The sequence below is a fragment of the Phyllostomus hastatus genome, unplaced genomic scaffold, assembly GCF_019186645.2.
Source record: "Phyllostomus hastatus isolate PE091 unplaced genomic scaffold, TTU_PhHast_1.1 phas_scaffold_28, whole genome shotgun sequence".
NCBI classification, from domain to species: Eukaryota; Metazoa; Chordata; class Mammalia; order Chiroptera; family Phyllostomidae; genus Phyllostomus; species Phyllostomus hastatus.
In genome coordinates this window covers 1,591,286-1,609,254 of record NW_025334022.1, presented here as the reverse complement: position 1 = coordinate 1,609,254, position 17,969 = coordinate 1,591,286, and the positions used below count along the sequence as shown (strand labels likewise).

General features: G+C 35.9%; 1 protein-coding gene across 4 annotated transcripts in view; it reads right to left on the bottom strand.

The window, feature by feature from the left end:
- Window positions 1-17,969, bottom strand: part of PLS3 (plastin 3) — a 92,830-nt gene that overhangs the window by 57,929 nt on the left and 16,932 nt on the right. The window contains exon 1 of one of the 4 annotated variants that reach the window (XM_045817667.1): window positions 11,209-11,228. The exons of 2 other annotated variants lie outside the window; for them this stretch is intronic. The gene's annotated coding sequence lies outside the window, so the exon portion shown is untranslated. Of the gene's footprint in view, window positions 1-3,430; window positions 3,536-11,208; window positions 11,229-17,969 lie in introns of those variants that run through there. One more of the 4 variants, XM_045817666.1, reaches the window with a different exon arrangement.

Genomic DNA, 17,969 nt, shown 5'->3' with positions numbered 1-17,969 from the left:
TTCAAGCCTAGATCTGGTAATTCTACTTGACATTTCAGCTGCAAATTGGTAAAACTAAACAGGGGTCACTGCTAGACACTCCGAAATAAACTACCAGTATTTTCCCAGGAGGCACTATTAATATATGATATTAGGTTATACAGTATTCATGACTAAAAAAATAAAGCAACTGGCCCTGCTTGGTGTTGCTCAGTGGGTTGAGCATTGTCTCTCAAGCCAAAAGGTCAGCAGGGTGATTCATGGTCAGGGCACATTGCCTAGGTTTTGGGGCAGGTCCCCAGATAGGTGTGTGCATGAGGCAACCGATGGATGTTTCTCTTGTGCATCAACATTTGTTTCCCTCTCTCCAAAAATACATACATACATAAAATCTTTTAAAAAAAGAATAAAGCAAGTGGCTGACAGAACATAAATCTGGATATATGTAACACAATGCTTCTTCTACAATTAATTTAGATGAAAATAATACAAACACCAAAATGTAACATTTCAAGTTAACATGCCCTTTGAGAGACATTTGTGAAGTGACTTGAAAATCCTTAGGTACTATTTCCATGATAAAATATATTTCAAATTCTCATTCAATTGAGAAATAAACATTGGAAGGCGCTATCCTTGAGTGAAGGCTAACACTGCCCTTTGTCCAATCACAAGTCGTAGCCAATATAACTAATTTTGCCCTGGGGTCATCCAAGAACTTTAAGGAGACTTAAACCCTAGCTTACTATTTAATGTGAAGAAGAGATTGCTATCTCCTGCACGTATGCTGCTCCAACAACCTCAGAGGATGCATAAGAGAAGTATGAAGGGTCGTTATTGTAAGAAGGGCATGGGAGCATAGATGGCTGTTATTTGCAAAGTCATGTGTAGGAGACTGTATAGAGTTAAATCAAGCTATGTTAGTCCTCTTTCTACCTCTCTCATGTCTACAACTAAATCACCTCAAATTTTGTATTGTTTACAAGGAGATGCACCATAAAGTCATAGTTGCTAACCACTAACTCCCTTTCCCCAATACCTATAGCCCTTTCAGTGCATGAAGACCATCTACTTCTCTATCTCCCCCATTAGTCTGTGAGCTCCTTGAAAACAGGGTTGGTACCTTATTTGACCTTGTATCTTGGCTCAAAATAAGCACCTATGAAATGTTTGTTGAATAAACCATTATGGAGCCAAGTAGAGAAAGCTAACTTAAACATAATGCAGGCTAAACAGTTGTCCATGTAGTTTTAAAAATGTGTACTCTATTAGAGAAAGCTGTGAACAAAATAGTCAAGAGATTATAATGTTCCCACATTCTTCACATACAGTTGACCTGTTAGTATGCTTTAACTATCTACTCTTGATTAATACTTCAAGATACTACAAAATTCTTCAAGATGTTTGCAACCAGTCCTTTGAATGTAGCTGAAAGTCAAATGGAAAGATTGTTTTCAGAAACATATTTTATGTGCAACAATTTTGGCAATCAAACAGCACATCTCACCTTTACAATACACATCACGTACAAATTACGTTTTGACAAACCTACAATTTAAAGATAAAAGTAACATTTACAAATAAATGTAAATTGCTTCAAGCTAAAGCTATACTTCAATTTTTATTATAAAAATTTTCAATATATAAAAAGGTAAGAGAACATAGTACAACAAATGCCCACAAACCCACTATCCAGAATCTGCATTTATCAGGAATTTCCCACAACTGTTTCATCTCTACTCCTTCCTGTTCCTTCTCTTGTTTTCTCCTCCCTTCCTCCCTCTTCTCCATCTTGAAGTATTTTAATGCAAACCCCAGAGACCCCAGGATTTCATTTTCTAGAAATACATGTATTCTAGTCTAGAATCTATCATAAGCTAGATTCTAGTTGATCTTTTTTTTTCCCCAAGCACCTGTGAGTCACTGAAATCCCAAAGGGAACCTAAGTCTGTGTCATTTCCTGGAAGAATAGCCAATACCTCCATTTTAAGTAAAAGTTTCCTTTCTTTTTTTTTTGTACTTCATTAAAAACGATAAGATCTTAAAGCAAAGGCTATTTAAAAATAAGTTAATAACTTTTCCAATAATAGAAACATTCAATTCAATTTAATCAGATTGAAGACATTCTTTAAATTCTTGCTAGACAAGAATTCTGTAGATATTTAATGTACATCTTGATTACATTCTAAAAGCCCCTTTGCTGGTAATAAAGAGTACTATATCAAACCCAAAGACAACAAAATAATACCATCCCTTCCCCTTTGTTTACAAAGCTAAGGTGTATTAAGTGCTTGGATTGAAATAGTGCACTTTCCTTTTTAAAAGGTCTAGTCCCTTCCGTATTTTGTAAGTAAACCTTGACATGTTACAAAAATATGAGAATATTTTATGAAAAATGTAACTGCTGCTAACAAAATTAATCTTCACACCTGACAGTATTTTCATTCTCCTTGCCTTAGAAAATTAACACTGAAGCTAATAGCTACCTATTATACACATACACACCCCACAAGGCAAGATCAGACTAGTTTACATGCTTCAACTCAAACTAAGTATTATGATGTACAACTCAGAAATCAGTAGAGATACAATTTCAGCTTAGACTTTGAGCTAGGTTGAGTGACTTATTTGAAAGTCACTGAAAGTATGCTCCACAGTGTTACATATCCTGCTTATATGGTTCTCAAATATAGTACTTGTTAACTGGAAACTAGATTCTTTGTTTCATACTTCACTTTTTACTTCATACAGGTGTACTAAGTGCAACCACTCTGGGATGTTATCCTTAACTCAGAGTTGGGATTTATAAAACTAGCTATATTAAAATATGGAGGAATAAAACTTATAGGATTACCATGTGATTTTGTGAGCATCAAAATCACTAATCACCACTATGTTATAAAATAGCACTACTAAAATCTCATCACCAATGGTTTTTATTTATTTTGTAAAGTATAATTAAACATTAGGACAATGGTTTGTCATAGGTCATTTTGTAAGAGTAGAATACCAATTTAATCAAGACATGTTATAATGACAACTACCTCATCTTCTATTTCACAGAATATAGAAAAACCATTTAACAGGGATCAAAGGCATTTGAAATTCTACCCAATCCTACCCCACCAACCTCCCCTGCACAAAATATAGAGTAATAGTTTCTGCTATTTAAACCTTTGATCATGTAACTTGATACATATGGCTATATAATTAAGATTTCAAAACCAATTTTTAAAAAGTACAAAGTTCCTAAAATGGTCTTCCAAATAAAGAAAAGACAGAATATATAGAGTACAGGTTAGATCTAAACTTCAAAAATTTATCTTAAATTGGGTTCTACTATAATAAATAAAGTGTCTCTAAATGTTTAACTACCTTTGAAGTAAATTTCTGCTTAAATATTCAGTAACCTAAAAGTTAGAGCCTAACAAAATAATAGTAAAATAGTTACCCTTCTGCAAAGACCAGAGCAAACCTGTTTCTTGCAGCACTAATAGACAGAATCTCCCACGCTCAGAATGCCAATCTGGAAACCCAACATTCTTCTTACAATTGCAACTTCAGAGAGCAAGTCATAACACTTCCTGCTAGAAAAAGAGAACACCCTGACAAAAGAATGATATAACACTTATGAATTCCCTTCTGGCCTGCCTGCCTCACAGTGTGTTTGCCAAGTGTTAATGTATTCTATCTTCACAACATTTAGGGAAAAGTTAATTTTTTCATTCCAGCACCACTGAAACCATGCAAAAACACCAGGGAATTTAAAGTTGGTCAGGTCAAATAGCTACAACCCACATACCTATTTAGAGTTTGAACATTAGCCAAGTAACCTGCTTATTTTAGAAGACATGGATGAAACCAGCCTCTCCCCAGTGCCAAGTCACTAGTACATTACTTAGGAGAGCTAACTCTCAGACCGCTTATGTTCTCTTGTATTCATTTTGATTTAAACTCATTCATACTTTCGCACAACATTTACCCTCTGTAAGCTAGGTGTTGCAAATTTATTGCAAGTATCTACTGCACCTGTATTCTGTTGAAATGTAAGCTGTTAAGTGTAGAAACTCTATTTTCTGCCAGTGTCACATATAGGAACTAAGCCAATACTCCAACTGAATTTTCTACTGAGAGGCAAGACTGCAGAGCAGTTAAGAGCTCTAGAGCCAGATTGGGTGCAATCCTGGTTTGACAATTTTCTAGCTGTGTGTTCTTAGGCAAGCTTCTTAAGCTCTTGTGCCTGTTTTCACATCCAGGAACAACAGTAACTACTTCACATGATAGTAAACTACTTTGTACATTGTTGTGATGCTTAAGTGATTTAATGTCTGTTCAAAATTTAGATTATAGCCTGTCACAAAGTAAGCATTTTATATGTGATCACTGCTATTCTTTTTTTAAAGATTTTATTTATTTATTTTCAGACAGAGGGGAAGGCAAGGAGAAAGACAGGGAGAGATACATCAATGTGTGGTTGCCTCTCATGTGCCCCTACCGGGGACCTGGCCCCAAACCCAGGCATGTGCCCTGACTGGGAATTGAACCAGTGACCCTTTGGTTCACAGGTCAGTGCTCAATCCACTGAGCAACACCAGCCAAGGTGATCACTACTGTTATTACTGAAATTGTCTTATTAACTGGCATAGCAATTCTAATGAGTGAATTATTAAATTAACTAACTGGTTTGTGGGGAGTGCCCTTTATGGGATAGAATAGAAAATCAACAGGAATGACACACTAGTCTCAGAAGACCATGGTTTTTTTTTAAGATTTTATCTTTATTTATTTTTATAGAGGGAATGGAGGGCGAAAGAGAGAGAGAAACATCAATGTGCAGTTGCTGGGGGTCATGGCCTGCAACCCAGGCATGTACCCTGACAGGGAATAGAACCTGCAACACTTTGGTTCGCAGCCCGCACTCAATCCACTGAGCTACACAAGCCAGCACTGAAGACCATGTTTAATACAGAAAAAAAAAATCATTTGGAAAGAAATGGAGTGCAATGGGAGCATCAGAGTCTTAGGAGGCTGACCAATTTGAAGTCTGTGTGACCTTGAACAAATTACTTAGCTTCTCTGAGCTTCATGTTCATATCTATAAATGTGGAGTTAATTCCATATACTTTATAAGATTGCTATCATGATTAAATGAGACAATATAAGTATAGAAGAGGATCTGGCTCCAGCAAGGTGCTCAGTAAGTGGCAGCCACTTTTATAATGTACCTGGGATACAACAGGCATAACATCATCTGCTCTATCTGCCTGTTAGGAATGAAAGTGAGATAATGGCTACTCCAGTCCTTTATAAATAATATAAAGGAAACACAGTGAAACATTTTATCATAATATACTGAATTTCCCAGAATAAGAAGATGACTCACACTGCATCCACTTGTGAAAAGTATCTGGTAGTCCACGTTAAGGAGGCAGAGTGTTCTCCTGTCCTCATCACTAACCACCATTAACAGACACTGGATTACATTTTATTTCCTTAATAAATTTAACTTATTTCATCAATCACAAAAACCCCATAAAACATCAAAAGGCAACACAATCCAGAACAGAAGGAATATAGTGGCAGGAGCCAGAGGACATGTTTTCCCATATCTTTGTTGCTGACTCACTCACTGCATGAAGCCTGTTCAACTTTCCCAAGTCTCAATTTCACCATTTGCAAAACAAGCATAGTACTATCTGACTTCTGCCTATCAGGGAATATATGAGATAGCAAGTAACTCTCAAGCACTTGAGCTACCCAGAAGGATATACATGTATGTATTATCATGCAATTTACAGAGAAAATTGGGGCACAGGCAACTGCCTCAATTAAGAAGACAGTATCAGCATTAGCTAGATCAGAGACGGTGGATGTTTCCAGCCTTACTTTTTCTTCAGCCACACGTGTCACTTCAAACCACTTAGATGGGTCTGTCTCAAGTGCTATTAACTTCCTCAATGATAAGGCTACCTAGAAATGGCTTCCTTGACTTTCCCTTTCTTATTCATCTGGAATGTATATGCTTTCTAGCCTTCTGAACTCTAAGGTTCATCTTTGATCATAGTGAAACCTATCAACACTAAGTCACTGATTTTAAAATCTATTCACTATATTATTACAGAATTCATTTAAACTAAAAACATTATGGTCAAATTTTTCTAGGAATGTATACCCCTTTGGAAATGCATAGCTTCACCTTATTAACCATTACAACATTTCCTAAAAGACTGTCCTATCACATCAATAGTTCAACCAGTTTTAATCTTTGGACCATTTTGTAACCTTCTAAATGTTTCACTCATCATCTGAGGTAATGTTTGCTGTGTGGGGTGGGTGGGAGGAGGAGTGTTTGTGTATGTGCATGTGTGTATATTAACAGAATTTGAATTTTTACTGTGGGTAATGAAAATTGGTTTTGGAACAGAAGATAATGGCAAGGGTTGTGTAATACATTTCACAGTTTTATAAATAGGCCACAAAATGAAAACAACTTTTACACCTTATTTAAAATTCATCATGATGAATGCCAAGGAAAGCCTATGGAAACAAACTTATGTTTTATCTGTAGAGATAAGGCTCTCAATCTCTCAATCTCTCTCTCTCCCCAAAGAAATCCATAAAGTTAAAAGTTCACACACATGCACCTGTGGACACACATGGCCCTCAGGGTGGAAAGGAAAGAGATACAACCTATGCTGCATGAGTTTCATAGACATATCAGTGTAATATACAGTTAGAACCAAGATCCAGATACAGTATTTTTAATGTCTCTTCCAACTCTCATTCAAATGTCATGCCCTCCACCACACCCAGTACCAGGTATAGTCTTCCCATATGTGAAAAGCACAGTAGAGGCCTCTCTTACTGGGCTTAAGGACACACCTCAATAACATCTATTTTCCTTTAATGAAACAGGTTTTTAACCATCTTCCTAATTTAGAAAGCAAAAAAAAAAAAGCAAAAAAAACTAATAGATAACACCCAAAGTGAGCAAAAAATTGAAGCAAAGAGATCTAACATAAAACAGGTACCAAATTAACATGCAGGAAATTACTACTATAATTTTGAACTATACTGGAAAGTTCAGGAAATTTATAGTAGAAACAGTATTAGGTGCAGAAACTTCCTGTTGCATTGATGTGTCAGCATTAATAATCAAGTAGATCTGGTTTATGTAATCATCTTTTACATACTGGGTATGGGGAAAAGCCACAAAATATCCTAATTTTAATATTCCAAGGGCTGTGTCTCCAATACGTCTCCATTAGCTCTGTATTTGTGTAACAAAGTAATGAACTCTGTCAACATTTTAGAATAGGATGCCTTATTACATATTAAATTATAAACCTTGTCCAAATTATCAACTGACCTACACATAAGGCAAGGAACCTATTTAAAAGACACCTGTGGACCTTTGGCCAAGATGGAGGCATAGGTAGACATGCTGTGCCTCCTCGCACAACTAAAAAGAAGGACAACAACACATTTAAAAACAAAAAACAACCAGAATTGTCAGAAAATCAAACTGTATGGAAGTCCAACAATCAAGCACTTAAAGAAGATACATTCATTGAGACCGATAGGAGGGAAGGAGATGGACAGCCAGGTGGAGAGGACTAGCCACAGGCAGCGACTAGCCAAGCAGGCAAGGTGGTGGCTTGCAGACCGGGCAGTCTCACATTCACATGCTGATAAACCAGGAGGAACAACTGAGGAGCAAGATAGATCACACAACCCATGGTTCCAGAATGGGGAAATAAAGCCTCAAAGCTTCTGACTGAAAACACCTATGGGGGTTGAGGCGGCAGTGGGAGAAACTCCCAGCCTCACAGAAGAGTTCCTTGGAGAGACCCACAGGGCCCAAAATGTGCATAAGCCCACCCACCCAGGAATCAGCACCAGAAGGGCCCATTTGCTTGTGGGTGGCAGAGGAAGTGACTGAAAGCTGGCAGAGTGCAGAGCAAGAGGCACTGTTCCCTCTCAGACCCCTACCCCACATACAGCATCACAACGCACCAACGTGTGTTGCTCCACCCTAGTGAACACCTAAGGCTCTGCCCCTTACTACATAACAGGCATGCTGAGACAAAAAGAAAAGGCCTAAATGAAAGAACAGATCAAAGCTCCAGAAAAAATACAACTAAGCAATGAAGAGATAGCCAACCTATCAGATGCACAGTTTGAAACACTGGAAATCAGGATGTTCACAGAATTGGTTGAATTTGGTCGCAACTTAGAGGAAAAAATGAAGGATATGAAAAGTGAAATAAAGGAAAATGTACAGGGAACCAACAGTTAAGAGGAAGGAAACTGGGACTCAAATAAACAATTTGTAACAGAAGGAAAAACAGAAAAGAATTGAAGAAACTAGAATTCAAAAAAATGAGGAGAGGCTTAGGAACTTCCAGGACATCTTTAAATGTTCCAACATACAAAATCACAGGGGTGCCAGAAGGAGAAGAGGAAGAGCAAGAAATTGAAAACTTAGCTGAAAAAATAATGAAGGAGAACTTCCCCAATCTGGCAAAGGAAATAGGCTTTCAGGAAGCCCAGAAAGCTCAGAGAGTCCCAAAGGAGTTGGACCCAAGGAGGCACACATCAAGGCACATCATAATTACATTAGCCAAGATTAAAGATAAGGAGAGAATCTTAAAAGCAGCAAGAGAAAGAGAGTTACCTGCAAAGGAGTTTCCATTAGACTATCAGCTGATTTATCAAAAGAAACCTTGGAGGCAAGAAGGGGCTGGAAAGAAGTATTCAAAGTCATGAAAGGCAAGGCCCCACATCCAAGATTATGCTATCCAGCAAAGCTATCCTTTAGAATGGAAGGGCAGATAAAGTGCTTCCCAGATAAGGTCAAGTTAAAGGAGTTCATCATTACCCAGCCCTTATTATATGAAATGATAAAGGAACTTATCCAAGAAAATAAGATAAAAAATATAAACAGTAAAATGACAACAAACTCACAGCTATTAACAACTGAACCTAAAAACAAAAACAAACTAAGCAAACAACTAGAACAGGAACAGAACCACAGAAATGGAGATCACGTGGAGGGTTATCAGTGGTGGAGTGGGAGGGGGAGAGAGGGGGAGAAGGTACAAAGAATAAGTAGCATCGATGGTAGGTAGAAAATAGACAGGGGGAGGTTAAGAACAGTATGGGAAATGTAGAAGTCAAAGAACTTGTATGTATGGCCCACGCACATGAACTAAACAGGGAGAGGGGAAGGAGAATAAAAGGGGGGAAATTGGACAACTGTAATAATATAATTGGTAAAATATATTTTTAAAAAAGACACCTGTGGTGACTATAGTTCACTCTGTAAAAGGCATTGTATTAGATGGCATCAGGAAACATAAAGGTTTCACACCCAAGGTGCTCAGAGTATGTTTCCATATATGTAATTGATTCTCTAACATGGGTATAATGCCTCCACAATGCCCATCCTAAGGGGTACTAATATTATTGCAAAGCACGGCTTAAACCAACTAAATTACAAAGCATTACAATGAAATTTTAAGAGAAAAAGAAAAAGTGGCATGAAAAGAAAATAAAGAAAAAAGAGAAAATACAAAAAGGAAACAATAAATAAGAAATGAGACTGTCTTTGGTTTTCCTCTATAAAAAGAAACAAATTAGAGATATGAGCAAATATGGGCATGATCACATCATTTTTCACCACAACCCATCATCTTATTTCACTTCAGAACAGGAACCATCCTGTCATCTCCTTTGAGTAAGCTTTTGTACTATTCATACAGGCAAAAATAACTGAGCAGTACATTCATTTTCCACAGTACACATTAAATGCATTAAGTATTGTATAATTCTTCATATGACAGAAGACAAAGTTTACATATGCCATACTTTAACACCAATTTCCAGGGCTACTACATCCTTTCACCATCATCTTCTCCCCAAATTAAGCCCATCTAAAGAATAAAGCCACAAGTTAGTCTCATAACATTCCTCAGTTACTTAAAGGGTCTAATTATAACTCTGATCACTGATAATTAAAAAAAAATAACAGTGAGAATCAAAAAGTCAAACTGTAATCAAAACATAAAATTTTTAAAAAATCAAATTAATTATCAGCTTCAGCTTACTGCCATATATTTCAAACAAATTGTCAATTTTTTCCTATTCAGACTTCAGATAAAATGTGTGACAGCTCTCAAAACTCATTCAGTGAAGGTCATTAAAAGCAGAATGATAGCATTAAATTATTTTACATTGCTCTGTCTTACTATTTATATTTATTACGTTCTACGAAGACAGTGATTTGTCTTCAACAATCTATCTCAAGCATTTAGAACAGTGCTTGGCACAGGGTAGACACTCAGTATTTGTTAAATGAATTCATGGTAATGATGTTGCCTCCTAAAGGAACTAAACTCATTGTTGTTTGCTACAGTGGTTTATTACATAATCAAGAGCAAACATTTAGCCCTTTTAATGCAAATAAAATAAATATAAAAGGCATCTACTCTTGTCCCACTGGATAACTCTACAAAATAGGGTAATTTCTGAGAGCTTATGTGGCCAAAAAAATGAGACGTTATATCTTCCCAGTGACGCCAAATCCATAATATTTTTCAGTTAAAATGATTTTCAAAAATCCTTCACTTTTAGAAAATAAAAGCATTTCTGCGAAAAGAAGTGGGGTGGAAAGTACAAAGAACTTTGAATTGTTCCATCAAATTTGCTACACAGAAAAGAAGGGAAAATAGCAGTTGTCAAGACATCACTACCTTACCTTTCTAACCTTTAAAGTGACTACTTTTTTACCTCATAAGGAATAGCCAAACCTTCAAAAGAAAGCCGTTTTAGCATTTCCTGCCTGCCTGCCCTAGTCCAAAATTAACCTTGTCAGTTTTTAGGAAGACATAAAAATCCCTTTAAACGACTAATTCAAATGAAGTGGTAACATGAAGCCACAGTTTATAAGACACTGACTTCCACTTGTTACCAGATGTTGCCATCACTTCAAAGTGTTAAACACATTCATGAAGACATTCACATATGTTTGCATGTGAAATATTTTCCACCACTGTGATTGTGGCAACATGTTCTCAGAGAAAATTTGTTGCCTCATTGTTCAATAAAATGTCTTTAAGATTGTCAATATTCACTTTAAGAAACATCAAGTACGTTGTTAGTTTCATTCTTCCATGTAATTCTTGCAAGCATATATATACACTTTCAAAACACAACATAAAATAATACCATTTCATTGGGAGTGTGTCAGGAACAGCTCCACTTGAAGTTCTAGCTGAAAAATCGAAATTTGTGTATGTGAATACTTTTGGAATTGCTTTTTTAGATAAGTAAACACTCACTACCTTTACCTAGTTTAGGGTTCCTTTGCCAGGAATAATTCAACAATTGCACTGTTTTCTACTTTTACCCATTCTTCTCTGGTTATGTTAACATCTTTAGTTATGTTGCATTAAGGTGTTATTAGCTTAATTTAAAAAAAAATCTAATCTCAAGAGATAGTTTAATTCAACAACAACACATAATGGTCATTGTTAAGTTTGGCCCAACACAGAATCCTGAACATTTCTCCTTAAGACTGACAGCAGAAATAATGTAATGCCATATCCCTTTCTATTCAAACAACAATGCCCACGTGGTAACATAATGTGATGATGCCTATGTGATGAGATGAAGTGATGTGAATGACAGAGGTATTGTGACATAATGTTAGGCTACTAAGTATAAGGGTTACTTGAACCCAAGCACTGTAATAATCCTGAAATAGTTGGTATGATAAGTGACTAGCAGGTGGGGAGCATATCCTGTGTGGGTATGATGGACAAAGGGATGATGCACATCCCCTGGTGGACTGGAGTGGATGGTGACAGATTTCATCATGTTACTCAGAATGGTGCAAATTTAACACTTATGAATTATTTATTTATAGAATTTTCCATTTAATATTTTCATATTTCAACTGACAGCGGGTAACTGAAACCACAAAAAGTAAAACTACAGATGGGGGAGGTACTGTATAGCTAATAAAGCCACAGTATAATTAATTCCACCACAAATCAAATGGCTTTTGTGGCCTTCACTTACTAAAAATCATATTGTTAGCCAAAAGTCATCCGCGCAAGTAAGGTAAGAAGTTACCCTTACCTTTCCCAGTTTATCCCTCTCCCTGGTACCATACTATCTCAAAAACTTCATAAAGCCATTAGCATGGTTCTTTTGATGGGGTAGGCTATCCTTAGCTCTCTGGCTCTAAGATTTTACTGCTTCAGAAAATGAGCTTTTAAAGGTCTCTCATTAACAAACAATTAGTGCTGGCGAGGATGTGGAGAAAAGGAAACCCCAGTGTATTGTTGGTGGGAATGCAGACTGGTAAAGCCACTGTGGAAAACAGGATGGAGTTTACTCAAAAAATTAAAAATGGAACTGACTTTCGACCCAGTGATCCTCCTTATGTGAATATATTCTAAGAATCTTGAAACACCAATTCAGAAGAATACATGCACCCCTATCTTCAGAGTAACATTATTTACAATAGCCAAAATTTGGAAGCAGCCCAAGTGCCCATCAGTAGATGAGTGGTTAAAAAAGCTTTGGTACACATTTACACAATGGAATACTTCTCAGCCATAAAAATAAGGAAATTTTACCCTTTGTGACAGCATGGATGGAACTGGAGACTATTATGCAAAGTGAAATAAGCCAATGGAACATACTAATAGCTGTCAGAGGGGAGAAGGGAGAGGGGACTGGGTGAAAGAAGGTGAACACATTAGCCAAAGAACATATATGCATAATCCATAGACACAGACAACAGTGTGGCGATAGTGAGGGGGAAGGGGGAGTAAGGGCTGGGTGGAGGCTGGCAAAGTTGGGAGAAATTGGGGACAATAGTGTCAACAATAAAAATAAAGGAAAATAATATTGTATATTTAAACAACGCTTGGGGGAAAAGAAGCAAAAGCCATTTATTAGATCAAATAAATATAAAAATACAGATAACTCATATGTGAAGAAACAAATTGAGATACCTGCTTATGATGAGTACCATTATACAGGGGTGGGCAAAAGTAGGTTTACAGCTGTGAGAATGGGAAAGTTTATTCTTGTATTATTTATTATTGTATTATTTTCCATATGAACAACTGTAAACCTACTTTATTAACTCCTGTCCTGCTTTCTCCCTTAAATTACACTGTTTTCAATCACAGGATATATAGCTGTACATTTTCTGTAGCTGTGACTATTACCTAAACAAAGTTAGGAGTAGCTGGAGAAGAAACAAATCCCTGATATTTTGTTTGTTGTTTTTTGTTTGTTTATTTTTTACAGATTTTATTTATTTATTTTTAGAGAGGGGGAAGGGAGGAAGAGAGAGAGAGAGAAACAGCAATGTGTGGTTGCCTCTTGCACGTCCTCTACTGGGGACCTGGCCCAGAACCCAGGCATGTGCCCGGACTGGAAATTGAACCCAGTCAGGGCACATGACTGGTTTGTGGCATGACCCTTTGGTTTGCAGGTCCATGCTCAACACCAGGCAGGGCTGTTTATTTTTTAAAATCATTTTCAGAATAACAAATCGCTGATATTAGTGACAGTTGATTTCACTGTAATTATTACACTTGAACTATGAACCACAGGTTATAAGTTTTCATTATTGGGAAGTAATTCTGTAAACTGTACTTAATGTAGTATAACTAGACTGTGATTTTTTTAAATTCCTGCTTTCTAAGTCTAGATACTTAATACCATATTCATGTTATAGGCTGCCACTGATATACAGGGTGTGACAAAAGTAGGTTGACAGTTGTGAGTGTGCAAAGCAATTTATTCTTGTATTATTTACTAATTATCATATTATTTTCCATATGAACAACTGTAAATCTACTTTTGCTGTACTTTGTACTTTATTAAAGTAATAAAAGCCAATTTATAATAAAAACAATAGGAAAAACCCAAAAGGGTTTTTTGGGGGGTGCCTTAACAGTTATTAAATAGTTCTTTTTACTTTTTCTTTTTTTTACACTTATAGTTTCCAAGAGTCTGTTTTAAATTAAGATGTTTGTAATTTAAAAAATGTTATTTTGTATAATCAAAGCATGAGAATACACATTTTTAATGTGAAAACTTTTATTTACTATTCTTCAACAACAAATGCATCTCAAACTCCAATACCCTAAATCCCAATGCTAGTGGCATGTTATATTTTGCTATTTGAGGAAATGCATCTGTTTGAGGCAACAGAAGAAATAAACCATACTGTCATTAAGGCACAACAATAAGTTTAGGAATCTTGTAAATAGAAATCTAATGGGTGGTCTTAAAAATTTGTTAGATATAACCCTTTAAAATTTTTTAAATTCAGAAACAGATCAATAATTTAGAAGTTGAAAGTTATATACCTAAATCAAGAATGTGTCATCCTTTGGAGGGGAATGCTTCCATTTTGGCCATTAAAAGAAGACATCCAAGTTATATCTGACAAGAAACAACCACTTGATACTTATTCAGTGATTTAAAAATCATATATTTATGATTTAGGCAAGACTTTAGAAAATAAGACCTACCATGAAATTATAGAAGAAATTAAATTGTCTCCCTTAATGGAATTTACCATTTTAACTTAATATTATATATACAATCTTAAAATTCTAATTTAATAATACAATTCCTATCAACATCCCAGCACAGTTTTTTCTAATCATAGACCAGTTTATTCCAAAAATTTTATGTGGAAAACAACAGGTCCTAGAACAGGTAAAATATATTGAAAAATAAAGTGAGTGGAATCCCTCACTTGTAACTACAGCAATCAAGACAATGTGGTATTGGCAGAGCAATAGGCACAGAACAATGGAACAGATCACAGAAGCCAGAAGTAGACCTACACAAATATGCTCAACTGCTTTTAGACAAGGATGTGAAAGCACGTTAATGGAGGAATGGTGCTGGAGCAATTGGACAACCATTAGGAAAAAAATTAACTCTGACCTAAACCTCATACCTTTACATACAAATAAACTCAAAATTAGGTCACATACTTAAATGTGAAACATAACACCATACAACTTTAGAAAATTTTTTTATTTTTTTATTTTTCACTTTTTATTGATTTGAGAGAGAGAGAGAGAGAGAAACATCAATTTGTTGTTCCACTTATTCATGCATTCAGTGGTTGATTCTTGTATGTGCCCTGACCAGGGAGGGACTGAATCCCACAACCTTGGCATACAGGGACAATGCTGTAGCCAACTGAGCTACCTGGCTAGGGCTAGAAAAATGTTTGAGAAATTCTTCAGGAACCAGGTTTTCTGAAGTCTTTGATATGACACCAAAAAAGACAATCCATAAAAGGAAATACTACTTTGGCCTCATCAAAACAAATTTTTGCTCTATAAAGACCTTGTTCAGAGGACTTAAAGACAAGCTTCAGAGTAGGAGGAAATAGCTATATACCACATATCTGCAAAGGATTATTATCTAGAATATATAAATACCTCTCAAAATTCAACATTCAAAATAAACAAACCAATTAGAAAATAGGCCAAATAGCCCTGGCCGGGAAGCTCATTTGGCTAGAGTGTTGTCTTGATACTCCAAGGTTGCAGGTTCAATGTGAGCAGTCAGGGCACATACAGGAAGCAACAGAGGAATGCATAAATAAGTGGAACAATGAATTGATCTCTCTCTCTCTCTCTCTCTCTCTCTCTCTCTCTCTCTCTCTCTTTCTCTCCCCCTTCCTCTCTTTCTCTAAAACCAATAAAAATAAGAAGTAGAAAATAGACAAAATATAAAAAAACACATTTCACTGAAGAGGATAAAGAGATGGGAATTAAACATATGAAAAGATATTCAACATCATTAAGCATTGGATATCCAAAATGAAACCAAAATGGGATATCATACACACCCACCAGAATGAGTAAAAGAAAAAAGAATGAATACCAAATGCTGACAAGAGTGTAGAAAAACTGGACCACTCCTACATTGCTAGTGGGAGATTAAATGGTACAGTCACTGTGGAAAAGCATTTGGGCAGTTTCTTAGAAAACTAAACATGAAACTTGCATACAACCCAGCAATCGTACTCTTCAGGCATTAATCCTAGAGAAATGAAAACTTACATTCGCACAAACACTTGTATACAAATGTTTATAGTAGCTTTATTCTTAATAGCTAAAACTGGAAATGGCCTAATACCCTTCAATGGATAAATGGTTAAATAAACTATATTTATACAATGGAATATTACTCAGCAATAAAAAGGAACAAGGCACCCTGGCTGGTGTAGCTCAGTGGATTGAGCACGGGCTGTGAACCAAAGAGTTGCCAGTTCAATTCCCAGTCAGGGCACATGCCTGGGTTGCAGGCCAGGTCCCCAGGGGGGCCACATGAGAGGCAGCCACACATTGATATTTCTCTCCCTCTTTCTCCATCCCTTCCCTTTTCTCTAAAAATAAACAAAATCTTTAAAAAAAGGAACAAGGTATTAATATATGCCACTTACATGAATCTCCAGAGAATTACGCTGAGTAAAAAAAAAAATATATATGAAAAAGTTACACATTCTATTATTCCATTTATATAACATTTTTGAACTTACAGAATTATACAAATGGTGAACACACCAGTGGTTGCCAGATGTAAAGATGGGGAGGGGGAGGAAGCAGATGTTTGTTGTTATAAAACGGTAACAAAAAGGATTCTAGTGGTGATGGAACTCTTCTGCATCTTGACTGTATCAATATTATCAATATCTTGACATTGATATTATACTACTATTTTGCAAAGTTACCATTGGGGGAAACTGGGTAAAAGGTACACAGGATCTCTCTGTGCCATTTCTTATAAGTAATATCTCTACGATTATTGCAAAGTAAAAACTTTAAATTAAAAATCCAATTTGGAATTAAATACAGAATATACTATAAGTAAATTAATAGGTAAAAGGGAATAAAATCTACTTGCATTAACTTCATATTCTGTTTTAAACATTATTTCCATTAATCTCTCCCAAACATTATAGACATAACTCCTGACATAACATCCTTAGCCTATACAATCATTCCATGGCTCCAGTATAGTATTTAATCCGGGTAAAACATATTTCTTCTGTTCAATACAAAAATAAAAGGCTAATATAATGAAGAATCTCAGGACTAAAACCCATCAATGCAATCCAATTTAAGTATTTGCTATTAGAAATAGATTTTACGTGTTCAAGTGATACTTCTCCTTAGTTATTCACATGGCTCCCTTCCTGATCTCCTTCATCTCTTGACACAAATAACTCCCTGTCAGTGAAACCTTCTGGGACCACATGATTTGAAATGGCAATGCTCTCCTTTTCACTCCCTATTCGTTCAATCTTGTTTTTAATTTTCTCCACAACCATTACCATCCAATACATTATATCACTGTTTACTTTCTATTTCCCCCTAGTCGTATGTAAACTTCATAAGGTGATAATTTTTGTGTTTTTTTAGTCACAGGTGTAATCCTGACTACCTGGAGTAGTACCTGGCCTATAGTAGGCACTCAGTAAATATTTGAATAAATGAATGAATAAATGAATGAAATGGGAAGGATGTTTCTCTTGGTGATAAGTAATACAAATACTGGCTCCATGAGGTAGATAAAATCCAGTTTAGAAATAATTGAAAGTGACAAACCATGTAAGGTATACTCAATATACTGTACTAGAATTAAGAGCTTTCAAAATCTTGTGGATGTATTACAATATAAGAAACTTTAAGATTGATAATTAGGACTGTAGCTTTGTTAGCATAAGGAGTCCTTTGGATTAAAGATATGACCTAGAAAAATAACTGACCACTGCAAAGCTAATGCTAATGAATTTGCATTAGCTACAGAAGAGCTGGAAGCTGCTTAAGTTACAGGTGAAGTGAATTTTATAGTTCATGTCAACTTTAATCACATGCCATCTGTCATTTTGTTAACATCTGAAAGGAAACACCAGTTAATACAAAATA